Here is a 19,971-nt window from a genome sequence, read left to right on the forward strand (position 1 = left end):
CAACAATCCTACAAATTAAGTGGAGCACAATATGCAACGAGTTGCATATTGACGAAACACCACATTCGACTATTTAGTTCGATCTCGTTTATGTACCCAACAATATTAAATGTTGTTAAGCATGTCAAGAGGTGAAACATAAAGGAATTATCTATATAAACAATTTAAATGGGACCGGATATAGCAAACAACAAATCCGGTACATCCCCATATGCATTTAGAAAATTAATGCAAACAACAATTTTAAACATTCTTGATGTTGTTAACATGATGCGGATGACATATGTAAGTTTATACATTTTTTATGAAAATGCTGGCATGATAAGATATGAGGCATTTGTCATCATGGCGGAAACAAAAGGGGTGCCACGGCGGTGATAACAAAATGGTGCCACGGCAACGTTTCGGTTCCGAGAACTCATTTAGACGTCGGTGCGAAAGAAAGTGTGCGGGACATGCTAGAGATAGAGGTGTGATCTCGGTTACCGGGTGTTCCACATGACGGCGGCAAGGAAAACGAGGAACGTGCAAGGATCAATTCGGGCATGACGCAAACACGAGCATCGTCTCGGGGTTATACCTTCCAAGCATGCAAACGGGACGGTTCGCGTTCGTCGAGGGGAGTAGAGGAAGTAGTCGTTCCACGGTGGTAGTAGAAGTAGTGGTACTATCGGTCCACGCCGGTAGTGGTACACGTTCATGAAGTAGTCATACACGTCATCGGTAGTTTGTTCACTCAACGGCCTTCAACGGTGGTAGTCGTTCTCGTATCATCGTGGAAGTAGTTGTACATGGTTGCGACGGTAACCGAACTTGGCGATCCGACGGGGTACACTCAAGTCATCGTGGGAACTTGGTGAATCCGAGGTCTTCGGGGTCGACGGTAGTTGTACATCTCGTAGTGGAACTTGACGGATCCGAGGACTCCCGGCATCGTGGAACTTCACAAAAGTCGGGGCGGTCTTGACGCATCTGACCTGAGGGACTTGGCGTGTCCAAAACGTAGCAGCACAACTGTCTTGGTCGGGAGCACTCGTTCGGGCGTCGTTGGTCTTGCGGGTCGTGGTACTTGGCGGTCTTAACGAATCCAAGGGTACTTGGCAGTTCAAAATTGCTCCTGTCCGGGGACGTTTAGTGAAGGCAGGGTCGTAGGTGGTCGGGGCTGGTCGTGGTCACCGACGAGAAGCAGGGTGTGGGAGGAGGAAGACCGTGGCATGACTGTAGTTTTTCCGGCGCCGGGAACGAGGTGCAGGAGAGGAGAGGGAGACGAAACGAGGGCATTGCAGCGGCTCGGAGATCCTGGCAGGTCTCCTTTGTGGGATGGGGCGCTCGCCGGCGGTCACTGGTTGCTGGAGGCGCGGGAACCAAAAGGAGCTCGAGAACGCAACCTCCTCTGCTCGGGCGCGGGATCCATGGCGGCATCTGTTCAAACAGAGAGAGAGAGAGAGAGAGAGAAGGAGCTCGAGGTGAGTTGAAGAAGAGGGAAAATAGAGGGAAACAGGAAGGAGAGGGCAACGGGGTCCTGCGCCGGTTGAGGCACCGGTGAGCGACGAGGTCTTGCGGGCACGGAGGCTAGATGGCGGGGACGAGGTCCTCGGGCGCCATGAGATGAGCGCGGGACGAGGTGCTCGGGGCCATCCATGGCGCAGTGGCGGAAGCTCCGCCTGGTTCTCTTCTCCGGCAAGGGTGGAGCGCGGGTCTCGCACTAGAGGAACGAGGGGAGGGGGTCGAGAAAGGGCGAAGGGATCACGGGCGAGAGATGGGGGTCGGGCGGAGGCGGCGCAGAAGGAGAGCGAAGGGAGAGGGAGATGGGGTCGAGGGAGCCCGCTCCCTGGTGCCTAGGGTTGCCTGTAGGGCGACTGGGCCGGACCGGCTAGAGTGGGGAGGCCCAAGTGGGCTGGGGTGCGGTCTGCTGCTGCTGGGCTGCGGCGGCTTGCGCGCAGGGAGGCCGGCCCAGGTAAGCAGAGGTGAGCCCTTTTCTTTCTTTGATATTTTCTCCAAACGGAAAATAAACTGAAAAGGCCAGGCTCAAAGGAAAGGGGCACAATAAAAATAAAAATAGTCTCATGAACCTGAGATAGTGCTCTATATGAATAAATTTTCTTGGATATTTTTAGAGGTAAGAAAATAAGTCAAGTGTGAATATAGATCAAACTTGAGCTACTTTAAAACCTAACCAAAACAACTTAAAATTTGATGGAATTGGCAGGGGGGCGTTTAGGACAGGTAGAAAGATTTATGAGGAAGAAATGGGCATTAATGGTGTGAGGATATATATGATCTTTCAAAATGAAAGCAAGGAATGGATAGAAGATGGAGGTGATGATGCAAGATCAAATGCATGAAGCATGCAACAACACAACATGTATGAACTCACACCAAGCATAATGCAACATGTGAGGAGGCCATGATGCAACAATTAAAGACAAGACAAGACAAAACAATGCAATGAGAATCAAAACAAAACCCAAATAGGAAACCGAAAGGATGACCACTAGGAATTGATGACGAACAAGATGGATATATGACAAATTGGGAAAAGTTACATATGGGGTGTTACATTGGAGTTACATAAGTATTCAAAATATCCATATTGCTACAGACTGTTCTGTTTTGACATATTCTGTTTTCTTTGCGTTGTGTGCTTGTTTTGATGGCTCTATGGTTTTCTTTGATGAGTTTTTGCCATAGAAAAAATGTAATACAGTAGATATAATGCAAGAAAAAAATATGAATTGGTTTGATACAACACCTACAGTAGTGATTTATTTTCTTATACTAACGGATCTCACGAAGGTTTTGTTGAGTTTTGTGTGATTGAAGTTTTCAAGTTTTGGATTATCTTACGATGGATGAAGGAATAAGGAGTAGAAGAGCCTAAGCTTGGGGATGCCCCGGCATCCCAAGCTATTATCCAAAAATGAGCAACCAACTAAGCTTGGGGGTGCCCTGGAGTGGCATCGCCTCTTTCTTCTAACGACCATCGGTATTTTACTCAAAGCTATATTTTTATTCATCACATACTATGTGTTTTGCTTGGAGCGTCTTGTATGATATGAGTTTTTTCTTGTTTTATTTTGTGTTTTAAGTCTTGATCCCTTGCTGTACACACCTATTTGAGAGAGCCAAAATTATTTCATGACTTGTTAGAATTGCTCTCTATGCTTCACTTAAATTTTTTATGAGCTATGGACTTGCTCTAGTGCTTCACTTATATCTTTTTGAGCACAGTGTGCTTTAGTATTTTTTGAAGAAATGCTCTCTTGCTTCACTTAGATTTATTTGAGAGTTAGTAAATTTTCAAGAAATTCTCTCTTGCTTCACTTAAATAAATTTGAGAGAAAGAAAGAAATATTATGCTCATGATCTTCACTTATATTTGTTTGAGCATATGAAAAGCAACACATGAAAATTAGTCCCAAAGTGATAGGTATCCAAGAAGGATATAATAAAACTTTCATGAAGATCATTGGACAAAATAAACTTCGTTCTTAGTAATAGTTTTGAGATATGATGATGTGATATGTGAGTTATGTTGATGAGTATTATGCTTTAGTAAGAATATTGGTGTTAAGGTTTGTGATTCCCTATGCAAGCACGAAACTCAATAGTCATGCAATGAAATTATATCCTACTTGTGGTGCATTATTCGGTGTTAATTATGCTTAATGCTCGCTTATGATATTATCCATTTCTTGGTTGGTCGCTTCTCAATCTTTTGCTTGCCTTGATTTTGCACTAATTATGATCTCTACTTGTGCATCCAAAAACCTTTAACCCAGTTTTGCCACATGAGTCCACTATATCTACCTATATGTGGTATTGTTTTGCCATCCTAAGCAAATTTGCATGTGCCATCTCTAATTTTCAAAACAAACTTCTCTTTTGTGTGTTCGTTTCGCTCGCGGAGTAGTGAGGGGTGGCTAATATTTTCCATGCTAGATGTGTTATTTTCACGATGAGTGTTTATTCACTTGTCATTTCATGAGATTAAGGCAAAGGTATTAGGGATGCCCAGTCCTGAAATGAAAAATATGAATTTACTTTATGTTGTCAAATAATAAATTCCTTGGAGATTGTTGGTATGGAAGGCACCCGTGGATACGGTTAGCCATGGAAAGTGAAAGTATATGGTGGAAAAGGAATAAACTTTATTTTCTGTTTGGGAACCGCCCATGATATATCTAGCATAGAAAGTGTTGGGAACTCTAAGTTGTTTTCGTTGGTGGGATGGATACACCTCCCAAAGTATTTTTTATCTCTAAGGTTTTCGCTTCGAGCCCTGGCACCTCTACAAATCCCTACTTCCCTCTGGGAAGGGCCTTTCTTTTACTTTATGCATTTTTTTATTTTGGAATTTGAGTCTCCATCTTCTCTTATAAAAGCACCAACTAGGACACAATATGATCGTACTTGAGTATTGGGTGTAGCTAATATGCGAGTGTGTTTCATGAATGGATCAATGGTTGAGCATGATGGGCTAGGGATAGCTTATTTTAGCATTGATATTTTGAAAGACATGGTTGCTTGTTGATATGCTTGATTATTTAAATTATCATGTCAAAACTAGACTATTGCTTTGAACAATATAAAAGTCCAAATGCCCATGCTATAAAGAAAGAATATGATATGACATGTTAGGCAACATTCCATATCAAAAATTATGTTCTTATCACTTCCGTACTCCAGGACGAGTAGGAGTTAAGCTTGGGTATGCTGATACTTCTCCAACGTATCTATAATTTTTGATTGTTCCATGATGTTATATCATCAATCTTGGATGTTTTATAATCATTTTATATCATTTTTGGTACTAACCTATTGACATATTGCCAAGTGCCAGTTGGTGTTGAGGGAGTCCTGGATTAGGGGGTGTTCGGATAGCCGGACTATACCTTCAGCCGGACTCTTGGACTATGAAGATACAAGATTGAAGACTCCGTCCCGTGTCCGGAAGGGACTTTCCTTGGCGTGGAAGGCAAGCTTGGCGATACGGATATGCAGATCTCCTACCATTGTAACCGACTCTATGTAACCCTAACCCTATCCGGTGTCTATATAAACCGGAGGGTTTTAGTCTGTAGGACAACATACACATCAACAATCATACCATAGGCTAGCTTCTAGGATTTAGCCTCCTCGATCTCGTGGTAGATCGACTCTTGTACTACCCATATCATCAATATTAATCAAGCAGGACGTAGGGTTTTACCTCCATCGAGAGGGCCCGAACCTGGGTAAAACTTTGTGTCCCTTGTCTCCTGTTACCATCCGGCCTAGATGCACAGTTCGGGACCCCCTACCTGAGAGCCGACGGTTTTGACACCAACATTGGTGCTTTCATTGAGAGTTCCTCTGTGTCTTCGCCGTCAGGCTTGATGGCTCCTACGATCATCGATAGCGATGCAGTCCAGGGTGAGACCTTCCTCCCCGGACAGATCTTCGTCTTCGGCGGCTTCGCACTGCGGGCCAATTCGCTTGGCCATCTGGAGCAGATCGAAAGCTACAACCCTGGCCGTCAGGTCAGATTTGGAAGTTTTAACTACACGACTGACATCCGCGGGGACTTGATCTTCGACGTATTCGAGCCACTGCCGAGCGCGCCGCACTGTCATGACGAACATGATCTAGCTCTGCCGCCGAACAGTGCCCTGGAGGCCACACCCGCATCGGCTCTAACCCTTCATTCAGAGCCAACTGCGCCGATCGAGGATGGGTGGTTGGACGCCACCTCAGGGGCTGCGACCCGAACGGCGATTGAGCCAAGCACCAGCCCCTTACTCTGCGAGACTCGTGACTCCAAGGAGCCGGACTCCTCTCCGGACTCCGAACCCTCCGCGCCCCTGCCGATCGAATCCGATTGGGCGCCGATCATGGAGTTCACTGTCGTGGACATCTTTTAGCACTCGCCTTTCGGCGATATCTTGAAGTCACTGAAGTCTCTCTCTTTATCAGGAGAGCCCTAGCCGGACTACGGTCAGCAAGGTTGGGGTATGGACGATGAAGAAATTCAAAGCCCACCCACCACCCACTTTGTAGCCTCTGTCGACGATTTAACCGACATGCTCGACTTTGACTCCGGAGACATCGATGGTATGGACGCCGATGAAGCTCCATCGGAAGTTGGGAAGAGCTCGAAGACGCCTTTCGGGCAAATTTTCAAGGGACTTATGTCCGACCTCCAGATGCGGACGATTTGAGTCATATAACTCAACAGCCTGGAGAGTCAGCCCGAAAGCTTTGGAACAGGTTTCTTACTAAAAAGAACCAGATTATTGACTGTCCGGCCTCCGAAGCCTTAGCAGCTTTCAAGCATAGCATCCGTGACGAATGGCTCGCCAGGCACCTCGGCCAAAATAAGCTGAGAACGATGGCCGCATTAACAAACCTCATGACCCGCTTTTGCGCGGGGGAGGACAGCTGGCTAGCCAGATGCAGCACCAGCGACCCTAGTACATCTGAAGTTAGAGATGGAAACGGGAAATTACGGTGCAACAACAATAACAAACGCCGGAATAAAGAAGACAGCACGAAGGGCACGACAGTAAATGCTGGATTCAAAAGCTCTCGGCCAGGTCAAAAGCCGCCTAAAGGCACCAGGGATGAACTGTCCAGCCTCAACAAAATTCTGGACCAAGTATGTCAGATCCATAGTACCCCTGGTAAACCTGCTAATCATACCCACAGAGAATGTTGGGTCTTCAAGCAGTCCGGCAAGCTCAACGCCGTACATAAGGGGGAGGATACACCAAGTGAAGACGAGGACGAGCCTCCCAAGCAAGACACGGCGGAACAAAAGAAATTTCCACCAGAAGTCAAAACAGTAAACGTGTTACACATAATCAAGGGAAAAAACAATACGGCACTCCCAGGAAAGTATGCCCAAGTGCCTATCACTACGAAGTCCTGCCACTGGTCATCTCAACCGATCACTTTCGACCATCGCGATTACTCAGCAAGTATCCGACACGCAGGATGGGCTGCCCTGGAATTAGACCCAGTAAGTGGCGGATATCACTTCACAAGGGTCTTGATGGACGGCGGCAGTAGCTTAAACCTAATATATCAGGATACAATCCGCAGGATGGGGTTAGACCCAACACAAATTCACCATAGCAATACTACCTTTAAAGGAGTAACGCCAGGCCCAGGGGCTCGTTGTACGGGCTCCCTCTTACTACAAGTTATATTCGGCTCCCCCGATAACTTCCGTCGCGAGCATTTAACTTTCCACATCGCTCCGTTTCAAAGTGGCTATCAAGCACTGCTCAGACGCGAAGCTTTTGCTCGCTTTAATGCAATACCACACTACGCCTCCCTCACACTCAAGATGCCCGGTCCACGTGGCATCATTTCAGTGAAAGGAAATATCAAGCGATCTCTGCGCGGCGAAGAGAGTGCGGCTGCCTTGGCAGCCACACACTAAAGGCGCCCGGACCAGTGAAAGCATCCAATAGGTCGTCAAGACCTCAGACACAATTAATCAAGTCCGGCGCAGCTATTTATACCGAATAAGTGGTCACACCCCTATTTGTCAATACAAGGGGCTCAACGCGCGCAGACAAGTGGCAATTTTTTTTCTCATCTTGAATTATACATGGTTTCTTTAAAAACTATCTTTTTGCACGACAACTTTTTCACCTAAATTCCTCTCTTTTACAGACGATCATCGTGCTACACCCATCCAGGATACGGCACAACGGAGACACAGGCGCAGACGTGCAGCAGGGACCCGCTCCAAGGATTCTTTTTAGATTAAGACCCTGCGTAAACCTTTTTTACTGTCTCTTGTTGATACATATCCACCGTTGAGAAGGATGCTGACGTCTTGGCATGTGGCCACGCCAGAACAATGCACGTACCTGGACACAAGGGGCTTCTTACAAAGGCCATTATTTAGGCTCGGTTTATACCACAAAGACCAAATACCTTAGGGAGTGTTTGGCGTCGCGAGTTTGGCCTTATATGCATCAGCTCCGAATCATTGTCTTTGGTCAAATGTTGGGTTTGCCCGGCTCCTGTGTTTTGGTGCCTTACGTTCCGCTTTACCGGCTAAGGTAGCACCAGGAGAACTACTACGATTGTGCCCTGGTTCACCCGGACGAGCACCTCAGTAGAGAAAGACGAAAACTGACTGTCATGATATAGCGTGAGACTGGTCAACCACTCGATGACTTGTGGGAATGTTAGAATTCCTCCACCTTAACGAAGGGCCATTTTCCGGCCAGGCATCTACGCACCCCGGAACCGGGAGAGTGCGGAGCCACCAGGGGCTATCTAGTAGCCCTACTGTCAAACTCCTATGGCTAAGTGAAAGTGCTAAAGCATTATAGTCCGGTTGCCTCACTCGCTCCGCTATCACCTCCTTAATAGGACCAAGACGTTGGGTTAAGTGTGAATGCATGTTTTTGCGAGCACCTCCGCATTATATGCATGGGGGCTGAAGCCAACGACTGCAGTCTTTCAGGTTATACACATGTATACGTAAACGGCCGCCCAGGAGGCATCATATTACTTTCAGGCAAAAGTATAAAAATAGCCTTATAAAAATTTATAAAAGCATTTCGCTTACAATGAGATTACATATCACTCAAACATAATATTTTTTGAGCACTGGGTCTCTATCAAACGGGCACCCTCAAGAACTTCTTCAAAATAGTGCTCAGCAGCCTTTCGACCTATAGCCGAATCCCGCGCTGCAACATTGGTAGCATCCATCTCCGCCCAGTATGCCTTAACACGGGCAAAGGCCATCCGTGCGCCCTCCATGCACGCCGACCTCTTCATCGCATCAATGCGCGACACCACGTCAAAGGAACTGCTACACCAAGCTGAAATAGCTATTCGGTTTTGACCTTCCCGGCCACAGCTGATCCACAACAGACCTCATAGAGAGTCCAGACAACCTGTTCAGATCGGCCCATTCGGCTAATTGGTCAGTCAATGAAAGTGGATGCTTGGGAGAATGGAATTGTCTCCAAAACAGCTGGTCTACTCCACGGTCTGTCTGACCCTGGAAGTACTTGGCCGCATCGGCAGCGCTCGCCGCCAAATCCATATGCACATCCTCCGAACTCCACAGCCGATCCAGAGGGGCATACCGTGGATCTCCGAATTTCCTCCGCAACATAAAGGATTTCCCAGCTACAATATCCCCAGCTTCTCGTAGCTCCTCCTTCTTTGCCCTCATAGCAGAGCGGAGATCCTTTTTTGTCGCAGCAGCCTTCTCAGGGTCCGATGCCTTCGCTTGGTTTTCCTTTTCGAGAACCCGGCAACGGTCGGCGGCGGCTTTTAATTCCACAGCCATCTTGGCCATCTTGTCTCGGGTCTGGCCATGCGCGGCCTTCTCGACTTGCAACTCTTCGTCCGCCTTCACAGCAGCCGCATTACCTAACCTCGCTTGTTCCTTGGCTCGGGTAAGTTCTGCCCGCAAGGCTTCAACAGTGGCAGCTCCATCTGCAGTCACAACATATTTAAGATACTGGCATCATGCTGCTCTTCCTATGTGGCGTTTACCAGATATTGACACTTACACTGTGCCTCATCAAGCCTTTTGTTAACAAGCTCGATGTCGGCGTCTGCCGCATCCAACTGCCGTTCTAAACGGGCAAACTCGCTAGTCCGGCTAGCCACTGGAGCTTCCATCACCTGCACATAGAGGCAGTATGGTTATTACCTGGGAATATGATCCTCTGTTTGTCGTTGTTTCTGACGACAACCAGAGTTTCAGGGGCTACTATCTACACAGGGCACACCTAGCATGTGCAGGACTACCATACATTCTTTTACGTACCTCAAAGCCTGTCAGTAGACTCATAAAAGCTTCATGCAATCCGCTTTCGGCGGACAATATTCTCTCCATCACCGTATTCATCAGCACACGGTGTTCATCTGAGATGGCCGCTCGCCCCACCAACTCCCTCAGAACATCCGATCACACACTAGACAGTGCCGGACTCTTTTGTCTGCTCTCTTTGGGAGCCGGACACTGGGAGCTTCGGGGGTCAACGGGATTATCTTCTGGCCTCACCGGACTCGGAGAGACCCTCCGCGATGACACTTCAGAGTCGCCTGCTTCCGGAGCGGAGGAGTCCGGAGGAGGCGTTTCGCTCTCCATCATCTCTGGAAGAAGCTCCCCCGAAGACGAGCTCATTTGAGAGGGGCTAAGGTCCGAACTACAAAAATATATGCGGTGGTTATCTTCTCAGAAGAAAAAGATAGCATATCTGTATTGTTAAAGTATTTTGGGTCACTTACGACTCGCGGGAGAATTGATCCCCCCGCGGACTTTGTGCGGCAACGGCGCCCCCCAAGGTAGGACCCTCTGTGGGAGACTTCTTCTCCCGTTTGGAAGCTTTGGCTTCCGAATCCCCGAGCGCAGTCCTTTTCCTCTTCTGGTCATCTTCCTTCATGGAGACGCTCGCTCCCTCGGTTAGAATGGGCAGCGTTGGGGGCCCGCGTCCGCCCACATTATCCTCCACAGTATCTTCCTTCAAGGGTTCCGGGCAAGGTGCGGTATGGAGCATCTTTTCCAATACCGGATTTTCCAAACCCTCAGGGAGGGGGGCCGAACACCGAATCAACTTCGCCTTTGTTAGCCAGTCCTGGTCAAAAAGCAAACTCTCAGAGATAACTTCGTAACAAAGTAGAGAAAGTATGTTCGGCCGGAAGATGCCTTACCTGTTTGGCGGTACGGTTGTTACTCAGGCCCACGTCCTCGGTGATTTCCGGACACTCCGTCTGAGGTCCGAAGAATGACTTGTACATCTCCTCGTGCGTCAGGCCGAGAAAATTTTGAATGGCACGCGGTCCCTCAGGATTGAACTCCCACAGGCTAAGAGGCCGGCGTTTGCAAGGCTGGACTTGACAAACCAACATAACCTGTATCACCGCAACCAAACTAAAATCTCCATTAAAGAGATCTCGAATGCGGCCTTGCAGTATAGGCACATCCTTGGCTGGCCCCCAGCTCAGACCTCTGCTGATCCATGACATTAGTTGTGGTGGGGGGCCCGAGTGGAAAACAGGGGGGGCGCCCACTTGGCATTTCTAGGAGCCGTGATGTAGAACCACTCCTGTTGCCACAATTCAGACACCTCTGGGATGGAACCTTTGGGCCACGGAGCTCCCGTCATCTTGCGTATTGAGGCGCCTCCACACGCTGCATGCTCCCCCTCGACCAGCTTCGGCTTCACTTCAAAGGTCTTGAGCCATAGGCCAAAGTGAGGGGTAACCCGGAGGAAGGCCTCGCACACGATAATAAATGTCGTGATATGAAGAAAGGAGTCCGGAGCTAGATCATGAAAATCTAGCCCATAGTAAAACATCAAACCCCTGACGAAAGGATCCAGGGCAAAGGCCTAGGCCTCGGAGGAAGTGGGAGACGAACACGACGTTCTCGTTGGGTTCGGGGGTGGGCACGGCCTGCCCTCGGGGAGGCAGCCGATGCAAAATCTCGGCCGTCAGATATCTGGCCTCCCTCAACTTCTTGATGTCTTCTTCCATGATGGAGGAGGGCATCCATCGGCCTTGAAGGCTAGATCCGGACATGACTGGAGGTTCGGAGCACCTGACCTGAACTTCGGGCGTTTGAGCATGAGGTGGGGGAAGGATTCGATTGAGCATAGGAGGGAAAGATAAAAGCGTTGTCCCCTTTATAAAGAGGGTGAATATCAAGCGTCCTCTCCGTGTCCGCTTGGACTTGCCTATAATCTAGGAGTCCTAGAAGCGGTTGGGTTACCCACACCCGTATTGATGAGAATCCTGGGATAAGGGAATACGATCTCTCCTTTAACAAGATGTGCCAAGGGAACCGCCTCGCATGACGTGCTGAGGTGGGATAATGAAACGACTCGGATAAGGGCTTGGCCGTGGTGTGACACGCTACGGAATACGTCAGCAGATTAGATTGGTGTAAATATTATTCTCTCTACGGCAATATATGGAAACTTATTTTGCAGAGCCGGACATTATCTTCGTGTTCAAAATCTTCTATGAAGTACTTGGAGGAGGAACCCGCCTTGCAATGCCGAAGACAATCTGCGCGCCGGACTCGTCGTCATTGAAGCGTGGTTCAGGGGCTACTGAGGGAGTCCTGGATTAGGGGGTGTTCAGATAGCCGGACTATACCTTTAGCCGGACTCCTGGACTATGAAGATACAACATTGAATACTCCGTCCCGTGTCCGGAAGGGACTTTCCTTGGTGTGGAAGGCAAGCTTGGCGATACGGATATGCAGATCTCCTACCATTGTATCCGACTCTATGTAACCCTAACCCTATCCGGTGTCTATATAAACCGGAGGGTTTTAGTCCGTAGGACAACATACACATCAACAATCATACCATATGCTAGCTTCTAGGGTTTAGCCTCCTCGATCTCGTGGTAGACATACTCTTGTACTACCCATATCATCAATATTAATCAAGCAGGACGTAGGGTTTTACCTCCATCGAGAGGGCCCGAACCTGGGTAAAACTTCATGTCCCTTGTCTCCTGTTACCATCCGGCCTAGACGCACAGTTCGGGACCCCCTACCCGAGATCCGCCGGTTTTGACACCGACAGCTATTTTCTGCATGTTTTTTACATCGTAGGAAATCAATATCAAATGGGGTCCAAATGCAACGAAACTTTACGGAGATTTTTTTGGACCAGAAGGAACATAATGGGCCCTGGCTACACCTGGGGGGTCCTCCGAGGAGAGCACAACCCACCAGGGTGCGCCAGGAGGCCCAGGCGCGCCCTGGTGGGTTGTGCCCACCTCCGGTGCCCCCTGGACTGCCTCTTTGCTCTATAAATACCCCAATATTCCCAAAACCCTAGGGGAGTCAAAGAAATGTTGATCCAGCCGCCGCAGAGTCTAGACCCACCAGATCCAATCTAGACACCATCTCGGATGGGGTTCACCACCTCCATTGGTGCCTCTCTGATGATGCGTGAGTAGTTCTCTGTAGACCTTCGGGTCCGTAGTTAGTAGCTAGATGGCTTCATCTCTCTCTCTTGATTCTCAATACAATGGTCTCTTGGAGATACATATGATGTAACTCTTTTGCGGTGTATTTGTTGGGATCGATGAACTTTGAGTTTATGATCAGATCTATCTTTTTATATCCATGAAATTATTTGAGTTTCTTTGATGTCTTTTATGCATGATTGCTTATAGCCTCGTATTTCTTCTCTGATATTTGTGTTTTGTTTGGCCAACTTGATCTATTTATCTTGCAATGGGAAGAGGTGCTTTGTAGTGGGTTCGATCTTACGGTGCTTGATCCCAGTGACAGAAGGGGAACCGACACGTATGTATCGTTGCTACTAAGGATTAAACGATGGGGACTATCTCTACATAGATAGATCTTGTCTACATCATGTCATCGTTCTTATTGCATTACTCCTTTTCTCCATGAACTTAATACACTAGATGCATGCCAGATAGCGGTCGATGTGTGGAGTAATAGTAGTAGATGCAGGCAGGAGTTGGTATACTAATCTTGAACGTGATGCCTATATAATGATCATTTCCTGGATATCGTCATGAGTATTTGAAATTCTATCAATTGCGCAACAGTAATTTGTTCACCCACCGTTTGCTCTTTTTTGCCGCCGTTACCGTTACTTCCATATTACTTTGCTACTAAATACTTTGCTGCAAATATTAAGTTTTCCAGGTGTGGTTGAATTGATAACTCAGCTGCTAATACTTGAGAATATTCTTTGGCTCCCCTTGTGTCGAATCAATAAATTTGGGTTGAATAATCCACCCTCGAAAACTGTTGCAATCCCCTATACTTGTGGGTTATCACCGCTGTGCTACATCATCCCTTCCTGTTTGGGGAAATACTAACGTAGCTTCAAGCTACATCAGATTTCCATGATATGTTCGGATAAGCCGAATACATGAGGGGTACACATCCTTAAATGCATATATCCCATCATGACTGGGGGCTTCTTTAACTGAAGCTTATTATTATTTCGAGCCTGGAGCTCACAGTATAAGTGTTGTTTGCTGATATACATCCTTTTTGCCATTATATGCACATCTATGACTTAAGTTTTTGCCAAGCTGGGTTGCCTCGCTCCTGTGTTTATGCCCTATGTCCGCGATTGTTCTGCTAGGGCGTAAAGGGAGCACCTCTGCGATTGTTACAACCGGGTCATCCGGATATGTACCTCAGACGGGTGAAGCTGAAAGCTAGCATTCTTAAGAAAATAAGTGGTCGGCAATCAAGCGATAGATTGTTACATTATGGTAACCCCTCTAACATGATGGGACACTTCTCTCCTATACTACGGACCAATGCCACGGCACACATAATTCCAGCACGCCAACCTAAGGAAAGGGACCCTTAAAGGACCTATTTTCTTTGGAAGTTGTTTCTTACATATGTAATATAACATACATCCTGAAGTAAACCTTTTGTCTGTTCGAGCACAATTTCCAGGTTGCTTGGTTTCTAGATATAATACATACTTCTTTCATTTCGAAAAAGTATCCGAAAACACTCCACCAATTTTTTGTTCGGAGGATAAAAGCCAAAGGCCTGCGATGACAAAATTTTCACATGTTCGGATAAAAGGTACAGGTTGACTAATATAAACACCTATTCCTTATCTACTCCATCTATAAGACTGTCTAACTTACAGTCCTCCTGCGAGTACTTCGCAGCTATCATTACTTGGTCATAAACCAACTTCACTGGAATTTCTTCCCCATCTGGTCCCCGTGGTCCCACTCGGGCCATGTTATTCGGATCTAGCTTGGTTAAGCATGTTTTCACCATGGCCTAGGCTTCTCGTGCGCCTTCCCAACAGGCAGATGTTTTCTATAGCTCGAACCAGCGCCGGGTACCCTTGAATAAGTTTGCCAAGCCCCCCATACTTTCTGGGGGGGATATCAGAGGGCCATAATGCCTTCACCATACTCTTCATGGCTTTCCGGGCCAGAGCATGTACCTCGGACAGTTCCTTTAGCACATCACCTTGAAATACGGATACTTCCTCTTCCGGCCGGCCAGCTAACAGACCTGTAGCAACCAAGTCATGACATTCTGAACTATGGACTACATATGGGTATGTAGGGTGGTTTTAAATAAGAGAGGAAGACATACTGAACATGCTGCCTTTCAGCTTCTCATTTCCCTTCTGAGCGGCCGATAACTAAGCCCTTAAGCTCTCTATCTCTTCGGATTGTTTGTATTTTTTCCCCTCATGCTCATTTTTCCCGGATGCACTTGTTGCGGCCTTTTTCGTTTCCTCCAATTCGGCGGTGACAGCATTAAGCTATGCTTGATTCGCTTCTAGCTCCTAAGATAGCACGGTATTCTTCTCTTTAAGAACATGCAAGTCATATCGATCCTTAAATCGGTTTATCTTACGGTTTCAAGTCTCGGGGGCTACTGGCACATGGGTATTAAAAATTGTGTAAAATTTTACCTATATATCCTTCGAGAACAGATGAATGACTCCGGCGAGTACGTCTCGAGCGGCTCGGATGTATGCATCCACCAAGCTGAGTGCGGTAAATCTTGCTTGGAGAAGGCTGAAGTGTGCATACCTCCTTTAATCAACAGTGATTCATCATGCTCTCCACTTCGGAATTCGTGACTGATACGTTGTCCGAATCCTCCTGAAGAGGCGGAACTGGCATTGCATCGGCTCTTGTCCTAGTTGGCGAGTCCGACGAGGGATTAGTGGACATTCGGCTAACTAGACGTTTTCCCACTGTCTGACGCGTACTCCTCCTGACATCAAGGATGAAAGGAGACTTTTAACAATCCGAACTTATGCCACTGTGAGGCCTCTGCAGCACTCCTTGACCCTTTCTATTTTTAACGACGACCTTGCGCAGGGGCCGCCCTTGAGGAGGTACGGTCCCAAGAGCGCCGATCCTATTAAAATCCGGATCATTATAAACAGATAAAAATGCAGATAAGGATTTTTCTTTTAAGAACCCTCCGAATACTCACTATACAGAAGGGATAGAGGCGGTGGTAGTCGGCGGTGATAGCCACTTCCGAGCCGTCAAGGCTCACTTGATAAAATACCCCGTCGTGAAATTCTATATATATATATGTCTGGGTCCTCACAAAATCCGGGGTGTTTATCATGATTATGATCCTCTGGCTGGGGAGCGGGACAGTGGACGTCCTCAATCATCTTCCTCCATGACTTTTTGTAGCAACAGAGGGCAAGTTTGATTATTGTCTACAACGGTAATAAATAAACACAGACGATCGAAAGCTTACCCATTCGATAGTGTACATGGAATAACCCTCCCGGCAGTTTAACTGGAGAAAATTTTCTTTCCCGCCCTTATACATTGTGGCTAGTTTGGCTGGGGTAACGGGACGCGTCGTATTCTCCGTTGTAACACCATAAGGGAGTTACTCTGGATTGGAGAAGCTGAACGCACCTCTTTATTGCAATCACCATGACCTCAACTATTGAGAGTTTGGTGTGGGCTAGCAACCTGACCTTGCTGACCAACATCTTTATCTCCGCATTGTCATCTTCCTTGGGGCTTCGGGGATGCTAGTTGAGGCGCTTCTTTAAAGGAGCACTGGACAATTTAGGGAGGCCGCGTTGAACTAGATCAGGCAGCGGAACATCGTCCGTATAGAACCTTTCTGAAGACCACTGCGGGTATACCTCTTTAGGTGTTCCTACGAGGTATCCGTATCCGGCTATACGCCATACTTCAGCACCGCACACATCAAATATGGAACCTCCTCGATGGCGGGGAACGAGGCAAAAGAGCTTCCTCCATAATTCAAAATGGGCCTCGATGCCTAAGAATAACTTGTAGAGGGCAACAAAACCTTAGATGTGCAGAATAGAACCTGCAATGAGGTTATGTAGTTGGATGTCGTAAGATTCCAATAACCCCCTGAGGAAGGGATGGATTGGAAATCCCAGGCCCCGCAACAGGAATGGGACGAAGCACACTCTCTCCTCCTTATTGGGGTTGGGGAACTTCTCAGCCATCGCGTCGTTGCCGATTGAATACAATCCCGCTCGAACGGAGACTAGATCTGCGAGTGGGAGGTAACCCTGCGTCTGGAGTCGGCTCGGCTGAAGATGAGGCACGGAGCAACTCTGCCAATCACCCTCTTGAGGGCCATTGGGGCGTGAAGAGGATCCTGGGGCACTAGCCATGATGGAAGGCTTTGCTTGTGGCTAAACTTGGCAGTTTTCCTTCTGCGTGATGTGAGATGGCATTTGGAGATCTACATCTCCTTATATAGATGCCATCTGAGCATGGTGAAGGTCTTATTTGCAAAAAAGCATGGACTGTTCGTATTCACTTGGCACGTGGAAATCGAAAAGGCAAAAGGGAGGGAGCGTAAGAAGCAAAAAGCATCAAGGTCACAGTCAGACTATCATTGGTCCGAGGTATAAGGAAGAACCCGCCTTGCAAAGCCGAAGACATAAATCTGGATACTACGTCGTCATTGAAGGCCAGTTCAGGGGCTACTGAGGGAGTCTTGGATTATGGGGTCCTCGGGTGTCCGGGCTGTGTGATATGGGCCAAACAGATGGGCCGTGAAGATATAAAGCAGAAGGCCTTCCCCCGTGTCCGGATGGGACTCTCCATTCCATGGATGGCAAGTCTGGTGTCTGGATGTATGGTTTCCTTTCTCTATAAGCCGACTTAGTACAACCCTAGTCCCCTCCGGTGTCTATATAAACCGGAGGGTTTAGTCTGTAGAGGCAATCAAAATTTATATAGGCTAGGCAGCTAGGGTTTAGCTATTACGATCTCGAGGTAGACCAACTCTTGTAACCTCTATACTCATCAAAGTCAATCAAGTAGGAAGTAGGGTTTTACCTCCATTGAGAGGGCACGAACCTGGGTAAACATCATGTCACCTTCATCTCCTGTTACCCTCGATCCTCAGACACACAGTTCGGGACCCCCTACCCGAGATCGGCCGGTTTTGACACCGCCACCTGCTCTCTTTGATGTTCACAGTAGGGGAAGATATTGTGTTCTTGAGAGCGAGGCCTGAGCTCATAATGCAACAGTTGTCGTTGCACGGCGGGCTGAGGCATCCGCACCGAGAGACTCCATGAGCTATCACTCCGATCATTATTAGGTTACTGACTGATTACCAAGTTAGGCCAAAATCCTAAGCTTCCAAGAGTACGTAATTCCACCGACATCACATTCATGTTTACATATTTCATTCTAGTTGTCGGTGTCCACACTCTTTCATTGTATTATCCATGCTAAATTTATTTTCTCGCTTTCTTCTTGTGTGTTTGAAAAACTTTGATAAAATCCAAAATATATTTCCTGCTTCTTTTCATTTTTTCTTCCTAGTTTAAATTTTTGTAACACTAAAAAGAAAACTCAAAAAGATTTCCTTATTCTTCTTTTACTTGTTGAGAGCTTTCCCGTGTAAATAGTCCTTCTCGTTTTTGTTTTTCCCTTTTATTTGCTCATTCGAGAAAAAACAAAAACTCCAAAAACATTTTAGTGTGTTTCTCTCAATTTCTTTGTCTTTCTATTGAGTCATACCAAGAAGAAGACCACGATGAAAATGTTGAGTGGCTCTCATATGCATTATTGTTGATCTAACAAAGATCCCATATTACCTTGTCTTCAACTTTTGAATAAAATGTTTGCAGATTCCATCTTAGTCCACGACACTCTTGCACTATTATTATTTTCATATCATTCAGTCGTGCAAGTGAAAGGCAATGATGACGATATTTGATGAACTGGCTGTGGCAGAGAGAAACGGGTATGAACTCGACTTGTTCTATTTTTGTAAATATGTTTAACCTAGTAACCATGGTTCTGCCTATTATGATCAAGCATTTTTGTAATGACAATTAGAGATTATAGTTTCTCATGCCATGCATAAGTATCTAGGCGTGGATAATGATTTATCTTGGATGCCAACATTGCGTTAAAATGATTGTGATGTAGTACGATGATATTGTATCCTCCTCTGAATGTTCGAGTGGCTTGAGACTTGGCACATGTTCATGCATGTAGTTGAATCAAAACCAGCATAGCCTCTATGATATTTATGTTCATGGTGTACATATCCTACTCATGCTGATATCCAATGTCTATTATGCATAATATATGATCATGACCATTGTTGCTCTCTAGCTGGCCGGTTCCCAACCTAAGTGCTAGCCTTCGCCTGTACTAAGTGGAAATACTACTTGTGCATCAAAATCCTGAAACCCAAGTTATTCCAGATGAGTTCACCATACCTACCTATATGCGGTATTATCCTGCCGTCCTAAGTAAATTTGCATGTTCCACATTTGTAAACTTCAAATAAATATCCTTTTTGTGTGCCTGGATTGTTCATAGAGTGACAGAAGGTAGTCAATATCTTCCATGCTAAACGGGTTATTCTCATGACGAGTGTTTATCCACTTGTCCTTGCACGAGTGGGGCGGTAATAGGGATTCCCAGTCCCAACTGCAAAAAGAAAAGAGCTTACAAATAATCAAACAAAAACTCCTACGGAGTAATAACCTATACTTTATCGCTTGGGAACCGCTACTAATGTGTTTAGCATGGAAGATGTCGATAACTGATGGCCACGAAGTAAACAAGAAGGGTGCATTTCTCCAAATTACATTTATCTCTATTTTAAAACCTTGAGCTCTGGCACCTCTGCAAATCCCTACTTCCCTCTACAAAGGGACTATCTATTTAATTTTATGTTGAGTCATCACCTTATCTAATAAGCGCCAGATCTGGGAGCACTGTTGTCATGCTCATGCATTGTGTGTAGTGAATGTTGGGTGTTAGCATGACTGGATCTTTTCGACCATGAATTACAATGTTTAGTCGCTGCTTGAACTTTGGAGGTGCTCTGCATTTATGTTTTGCGGTCTCAGAAAGGGCTACCGAGATACCACTGTTGTCATATTATATCATGGTTGTTTTGACAAAGTGTTGATATTTGAGATATCTTATTATTGCCCTCTAGTTGTTTATGTT

This window comes from Triticum urartu, chromosome 5A (genome assembly GCF_056163025.1).
Source record: "Triticum urartu cultivar PI428250 chromosome 5A, HENAU_Tu73, whole genome shotgun sequence".
NCBI classification, from domain to species: domain Eukaryota; kingdom Viridiplantae; phylum Streptophyta; class Magnoliopsida; order Poales; family Poaceae; genus Triticum; species Triticum urartu.